Genomic DNA, 7,943 nt, shown 5'->3' with positions numbered 1-7,943 from the left:
GTACTTCCACTTTAGTTCAACCCTGAACACACATATCAACACACACACACACACACACACACACACACACACACGGAGACCTGAGCACTTACATACTATTCTACATGCTAAGCTTTTTGCTTACATTTGTGAATGAATGAATATGATAGATGATAGATAGATAGATGAATAGATGAATGGGTGGATGAAGTAAATGCTTCCCTTCCTGATTGTCTCCTTACCCTGTTTAAAAAGCCCAGGTCTCACACTTACCTGGCAAGGGAGATACCATGATCACAAAGGTGGTTTTCTGAGGACAAGGCTTATCCATTGCACTCTGGATGTGCTGACCCTGCAATTTCCCCAAATGTGGGAAACTCGACTGCATAATTTGTGCTAATGGGGGCAGGATCTGAGATACCGGCCTTATTTAATTCATCAGTGCCTAGGTTAAATTCTGATGTCAAAGGAAATCAAAAGATTTCGAAAAAAAAAAACAATTTCTGACTGACAACTCATGCTTCATAGATGATTGAACTAAAAAGTTTCAGGAGCATTTAATAGGTAACGAATGGTATGAGATCACTTGTATGTGGAATCTAAAAAAATAATTCAAATGAGTGTATATGCAAAACAAAAAGAGACTCACAGATATAGAAAACAAACCAGAGGTTACCAAAGGGAAGAGGGAAGGGGGCACAAATTACGAATACAAGATTAAGAGATACAAACTACTATGTATGAAATAGATAAGCAACAAGGACATACAGCACAGCAGAGGGAATTACACCCATTATCTTGTAATAACTTTGAATGTAGTATAATCCATAAAAATACTGAATCACTATGCTGTACATCTGAAACTAATATAATCTTAGAAATCAACTATGGTTCAATAAAAAAATAAAAAGAAAAAAATAGGGCATGAATTCTAACGACTCCTCTTTCCCTGAATCTGAGATCACAGGTTCTCAACACTTTCAGTCTCTCTCCTACTGTGTCAGCCGCGGAAGTAGACAGGAGAGTTGAACTTGGTAGACAAAGAACAGTATGTCAACCCCCAAAGTCACAGTCCTAAACTCTTCAAGTCTTTCCTCACCCTGAAGGTGGACCAGGGTCACTCTCTGCTGACGTTAAAGGACAGGAAAAGGACTTGTTTGCACTTTTTGTATGAGAAAAAATATTACCTCCAGGCAGTGGTTTTTGGGGGACCACTAATTCTTTACAGAGATTCCTACCTGAGGATGGCTAAACAGGAGCTACAGGACCTCAGACTACTCATTCCATCCCGTCCCCACTGTTAGAAAGACCCAAGCTCCTGTTTTTGATTTAAGCTCTTTTTGATTATTAGCAATTAAATTCTGACCTCCATCCCGACCCTGCTCTAGTCACTTTTTTGGGAACATTAACTATGTATTGTCTACTGTTTACTATCCTATAGTCAGGGTCAGGAGGTTGTCACTGGAAAACTCTGCAATGCCTTTCCTTGATTTTTTACCATGTGTCAGGCATTGAACTAGGTGCTATATATACATTATCACATAACTGTGTTCGTTTTATAATATTTATGTTATTGATAAAAAAACTAAGGCCTAGTGACGATAGCTTTTATTTTCTGAACTTGTACGGCTTTCTCTTTTATTCACCATAACGTAACTTTCCCAGACACTAACAATTAAAAGCTATTGTGAATTTACACAAACACAACAAAGTTGTTGTGAAACTAAATCTATTGTCAATTTATGGGGAAAAAATTATGCACTTTCCCCACTAAGTCACTGAAGCAAGAGAAACAAGAAAAAATTGAAATAGTAAATTTTTCAGTGATTCCTTTACTATCATGTAAACACAAGCATGTGGACCTGGGAGGAAAGGTATGGTCCATGTCGGGTGTGGGGTGAGACAAGGGTTTGTATGGTATGGCATATAGTGCAAAGACCTCACCATCGCTCTGAGAGCAGAGAGCTCTTTAAGGGCTAAGGCACACAAAAAGGGATGCAAGGTATATACAGACCTCTGCGTGTCATTCCTTTTCTTAGGGGGAGAAGAGTCATAGCCTGAGTTTGTGGACTATGAGCCCTTTCTCCTCTCTCCCACTTAGCATCCAGGTCAGAATGACCTGTCCTGCCCCTGTGCTAGGCTGACTCACTTCAAGGCCCAGGCACGGGAGGGGCTCTATGAGGTCTCCGATAACACTATCTGTAGGGCCAGGACCCAGGACAGGGCAGCTTCTCCCTCCCAGCCCCTGAGCAGGGTTTGCTTATTTCTGTATTCAAATGCCATATTTATTTTTAAGGAGCTAACCAGGAGCCCACCCAGCCTGGCTGTGGCATGGAAACTACCTAAGATATTTTAGATTCCATCTGTTCATTCTCTCAGAAAGACCACAGTTCAAGGCAAAGGGGCTCAGGGAAAGTGCATTGGAGAGCAAGTCAGGAGCTTCGAGTCCTAGCCTGGGCATTTCTATGACAAATTATATCATACTGAGAAAGTCCTCATCTTTCTCTGTGCTTCAGATTTCTCTTTTGTAAACAACAGGCTAGAGTAAATGGCCCTTCTGCCAGGAGAGAATTTCTGTTGATTAAATTCAGAAGTTCCCTCAACTCTTAAACCAGGACTTCTTTGAACCCAATACTAGCAAGACATCCTCAGGTCCTCTCATTCTTCTTTAACCAGGCCCACTGGTTACTAGCTGTGTGTGTGCTGGCTCACTTGTGCATGTGGAGAAGAGAGAATGCCCTTCTTCCCTCTCTTCTCATACCTTTAGGAAAGAATTTGACACCCTTCCCACTTAACCATCATCACTAACTCATTTCAGAGATTCAACCCTTTACTGGAGGGAAGTCTTAGGCGGTAGAGAGCAGTGGTTAAGAGAACAGACTGTGGAGCCAGATGGCCTGAGTGGCTGAATTCAGCAGCTCTTTGTATCTATATGACTCAGTTCTCTCACCTGTAAAATGGGGTTTTAACATCCTCATAAGATTGTTCTGACATCGAGAGAGTTAATATATGCAAAGTAGTGGCTTATATATGCTAAGTACTCTTAGAGACCTTTGCTATTTTTATTGTGCCGAACGTGCTACAGCAGACCACTATTTTATTCTGCCCTTTACATCAGTTCATTTATAACAGTAATAATAAAATAACTGACATTTATTGAAGGCTTACTAATGTGCCAGACATTGCAGTAAGGATTTTGCATAACTTATATCATTTAACTTATTTCTCTGGGGTCAGGGAAGAGTATACCAAGTAGAGAAAGGGTGGTGATTATGATTATTGTCTTCGTTTAAGTAGTTGGCTTTGTGAAGTCAAGGATGTGACTCTCTGGCTCACTGTTATGTCACCAGCACATGTTGCAAAGCATGCAATTTGGGTTTAACAAATGTATGAATACTCCAATATGGAAGGGTTATCTTCTGAAACAGGGATTTGAGTTATACTATGTGACAAAGGGTTAAAGGATTTTCATTTGCATAAGAACTTTGTAAATATTATGTTGTCTAACAAAAACAGGGGCTCAGTGGAAAAGCCATGAGTGGCTCCTCATGTTAGAAAGTGCTTCACCCATGATAGTATGAAACAGGGGTGTTTCAGAGGGGATTCCTGCCCTAAGCAGAAGGTAGTTCTTGATGAATGCCTAGACCCGCATAGCTCTGTGAAGGCCTATGCCATTACATTTTATTCTCTGTTTCCCCAACATATACACGATGATGGATGCACATGAGAAAAGGCTCTCCCCACGCTTCTTTTTTTTTTCCACAAATTTATTTATTTATTCAGTTATTTAATTTTTGGTTGCATTGGGTCTTCGCTGCTGCACATGGGTTTTCTTTAGTTGCTGAGAGCGGGGGCTACTCTTTGTTGCGATGCGTGGGCTTCTCATTGCGGTGGCTTCTCTTGTTGCGGAGCACAGGCTGTAGGTGCACGAGCTTCAGTAGTTGTGGCACACAGGCTTCAGTAGCTGTGGCTCGTGGGCTCCAGAGCGCAGGCTTAGTAGTTGTGGCACATGGGCTTTGTTGCTCCGCAGCATGTGGGATCTTCCCGGACCAGGGCTGGAACCTGTGTCCCCTGCATTGGCAGGCGGATTCTTAACCACTGAGTCACCAGGGAAGTCCTCCCCACACTTCTTGATTGGATGAATCAAACTATCAAGGGGATGTCTTGAGGCAAATTGGGAACCAGAGTTAGAAAGAGTTCCAAGTGAAGTGAAAACCACAACATTCTCTCCCCCTTCAGGGCTCCAGCAGATGGGAAATTAGGGCTTCGTGAAGCCTGGCTGAAAATCAGGAACCCCATAGGACATGCATAGGAAAGAGACCCAGTGCCCACATGGAGCTGGTTTCCTTCATGTGACAGGGAGCCCCCTGCTCCAAACCTCCAGAGCCCTTCTCTTCAATCTGTCCTATCAGAATGTCCTCACCTCCATCCAGAAACTGTTTTTCCCAGTCTGTGCCCCTCTTAGTTGAAGGAGTTTCCCATGAGGAGACCCTCCCAGCATCCAGAGACTGGTCCTCAGCTTCTTACTCTCAGGTTCCCGAATCCAGTTGCCCAGGGTTCCTTCCTTGGCTCCTGCTGTTGACCTTGATCCTCCCTCCTCCCCCTGAACCCTGCTGAGATGATCCATTGGATGAGTACCGCTCCTTCAAGAAATACTTTGCTTGTTAACGGCTTATCCCCAAATCCCATTCTAAATATCCAACATCATTATAAGTAAGAGAGAATGAAGAGGAATATGGGGGAATAAGGAGAGAGAGAGTGAGTAGGAGAGTGTGGGAGAAGCTGGACAGGATTAATGGATGATAAAATCCACTACTATTTATTAAGAACTTTTCTGAAGTCTAATTAAATAAGCTACTGCTTCACGGACAGTGTGTCGTATTTCTTTCCAACCTCATACTAACTCCATAAGATGGATACAATTTTTATCCCTGTTTTTAGATGGCAAGACTAAGCTCAGAGGAATCAAAGAATTTGCCTAAGGTCAGACATGTAAGAGACAATGCTAGTTCTTGGACCCAAAGTCAGACACTGGATCTACTGCTCACAAGCCCTTTGCTGCACTGTTGAGGAGCATTAGATGGATAGGCCTAGGAAAGCAGGGAACGGGGCTCTGGTTGAAGGAAGCAGGCATGGAGAAGTCCGTGACTATAACTTTGGGAGCAGGAGTTTCTTAGGCCTTGAACTTCAGCGAACTTTGACTCAGCAAACCCAAGGTCCTCATGGGGACACTGGGAGCTGGGGTGCAAGATGTGTCTATCAGAGGTCACAGAGAGGGCAGGGCCAAGGCTAGCTGTCAGCTATCAGAGTCCAGAAGGGCTACAGGTCTGTGGGCTCAGATAGGTGGTTAGGGCAGGTTGGCGGCTCCGGGTGGAGTCCTGAGTCTCAGGGCAGATAGACTGAGTACAGAAGCGAGCACGGGAAAGTGGAGGGAGGCACAGCATAGCAGCAATTTACATTTTACCACCACGTGAGACTCCCCATCCCCTCAACTAGGGGCAAAGAACTTAGTCCTGACATCTGTAAAATAAGAGTAATAATTACATCTATCTTATGGGGTTATGAAGGATCAAAAGAGATACACACTGTCTGGACCAGTAACAGCAATTCAGGCCAGAGCTATGGGTTCCCTAGGGACCAGATGTCTCAAAGCAGCAGGTAAGTTCTAGAAAATAACACCAATCACTCTTAAATATGTAGAGACTCTCAAAGCCCAATATATCATTTAACAATGGCCTGAGACGTCATGTGAGAGGAGCCTTCCCCTCCCTCAGGAGGGCTATCTTCACAGGTACTGTGGTCAAAGTCCAGAGCCTAGCTTTAAGGCTGAAACACCTGAAGCCACAGGTGCAGATGAAGGCAGCTGACAGCAAGTTTGCACTTTAAGAAAACCTCACTTCACATAGAGCATGTACAACCCTAGATTCTGAAGCGTAAGAGATCCACTAAGAATCTGACCAGAAGTTGAACAGGAAACAAGATGATTAAGGAACTAGAGACCACAAGAAAAATATTTGAAAAAACAGAGGAGATTTAGACGAGAGAAAAGTTAAAAGAGGATGAGAATTAATACTTACTGAAATCTTTCTATATGTCAGGTACCATTCTAGGGTATTTAAATAGTCTCATTTAATATGGTAGTTCTGTGAAGTATATATCATGAAACATGTTGTAATTCATGCTAATGATAAGTGATGTTTCTTGAGTATTTAGTATATACTAAGATATAATTTAAATTCATTATATGAATTAGTTTATCCTCATACCAATATTCAGAAGTCCATTAATGTTTCTCAAGTGATGAGGAAACCAAGGTGCAGAAAATGTAAGACAATTTCTTGAATAAGTAGCCAATTTGTAATCTAAACCCAGGTGGTCCAGGCTCTCCTACTGTCTACATTACACTGTCTCTTTTTAAGCGTGGAGGACTTGAGGGTCAAAGAGATGAAATAACCCGTCCAAGCTCATAGAGCTAGTAAGTAGTGAGGTTAAGATGTAGGCCCAGTTCTGCTGCTGCTAAAGACTGTGCTCTTCCTACAACAAAACACCAACACGGACATCTACTGTGGACCCAAGAAATAGAAGCAGATTAAACTGCCCCTATTCCCCACTTTTATACCTTGGATATTGGAGATTAGGGTTCAAGTCGTAATTGCAGACCATACATCCTCAACATGGGTGTGTCTCCATAAGAAAGTCTGAAAGAGAATGAATTAAAGAAAAAAATTGGAAACAAGTTCAGAATAAAAAGAGGCTCTAGCTTGGACTACAGAGATTGTTGGATTGTAGGTTATGTATAGGTCCCCGAGAACACTGGAGGTCTATAGGGGCCCAAATGACCTCTTGACCCTTGGCCAAGCCACAAGTTTGGTTAAGGAAGAGAGAGTATTATATTCTTTAGTTATTCTTCAGACCTAACCCCCTGCTTCTCTCTTTACCCTGCACTGGCTTAGAAACTCACTGCACCTAAAACATATGCGTATCTGTTTATTTAGGTCTGTGTGACATCTTAATTAGTGCCAAGCACTGAGGACACTAAACCATGCCACGGGCAGTGCTGTGGTGATGAGTTAAGAATATAAAAAATGAGAAGAAGGTCTGCAAGTTCCCTGCACCTCCCTTTGCAGAGCTTGACAATGAGAGTCCTCGCAAATGTTACCAGTGCAGGACCCTGCTTTATAAGTTAACTTCTCCAAGATCAGTTTGGGTTTCATGCTGTCTTTCTCCTCTACAAGGAGAATAGAAGACAGATAATTAACTTGGCTATCGTAATCACTTTGCTATGTATATGTATTTCAAATCATCATGTTATACACTTTACACATGTATGATTTTTATTTAAAAAAGAAAAAAAGAAAAAAGAAATGATTCAAAATATCTGTATTTCCAATCATCCTTTGGACATAAGGTGTGACTCTAATAGTTATATGTAAATACTTATTATAATACTATAACAACAGATAATACATAGTGAGCATATATTGTATCTCTATCTCTTTATGCAATAAACTAAATTAATTGTCATGATTTATCCTATGAGCTAAGTCATGTTACCATCCTGTATTTCAGAGACATGGAGACATTAAGAAACTTGCCCAAGGTTACATAAGAAGTAGGTGGTGTTGGGATCACTGAGCCTCTCCCAATTCCTCATGGCAACAATTGGCTAAAGCATTGTCAGCCCTATTTGATCAGGAATGGGCTTGTATTCATTGAAGACCCTGACACCTATTTCTTTCTGTGATTTTCCTGACCTCAATAGACTTACGAAACCTCTGATGTAGAAGAGAGGAGGAAGGGAGAGTTTATTGTGGTGAGTGATGAAGTCTCTTTCTGTGACCATGCACAAGGGGGGCTCCTCTCTGAGGCTAAATCACTTTGTCTCACTGTATTCTAGCTAGTTCTATACACCTTGCCTAAAGAGCATTGGAGAACAGGTATTCTCTATTATGAAAAATCCATTC

At 41.9% G+C, this 7,943-nt stretch overlaps 1 non-coding gene across 1 annotated transcript; it reads left to right on the top strand.

Annotated features, from left to right (window-relative positions):
- Positions 1-244: 244 nt before the first annotated feature.
- Positions 245-409, top strand: LOC137772776 (U1 spliceosomal RNA). Its single transcript, XR_011075578.1, has one exon. It is a non-coding gene; the product is annotated as a U1 spliceosomal RNA (small nuclear RNA).
- The last annotated feature ends 7,534 nt before the right edge of the window (positions 410-7,943 follow it).

Source organism: Eschrichtius robustus, chromosome 11 (genome assembly GCF_028021215.1).
Source record: "Eschrichtius robustus isolate mEscRob2 chromosome 11, mEscRob2.pri, whole genome shotgun sequence".
NCBI classification, from domain to species: domain Eukaryota; kingdom Metazoa; phylum Chordata; class Mammalia; order Artiodactyla; family Eschrichtiidae; genus Eschrichtius; species Eschrichtius robustus.
Note: the sequence above shows the minus strand (reverse complement) of the source record. Positions and strands in the feature narration are given on the sequence as shown.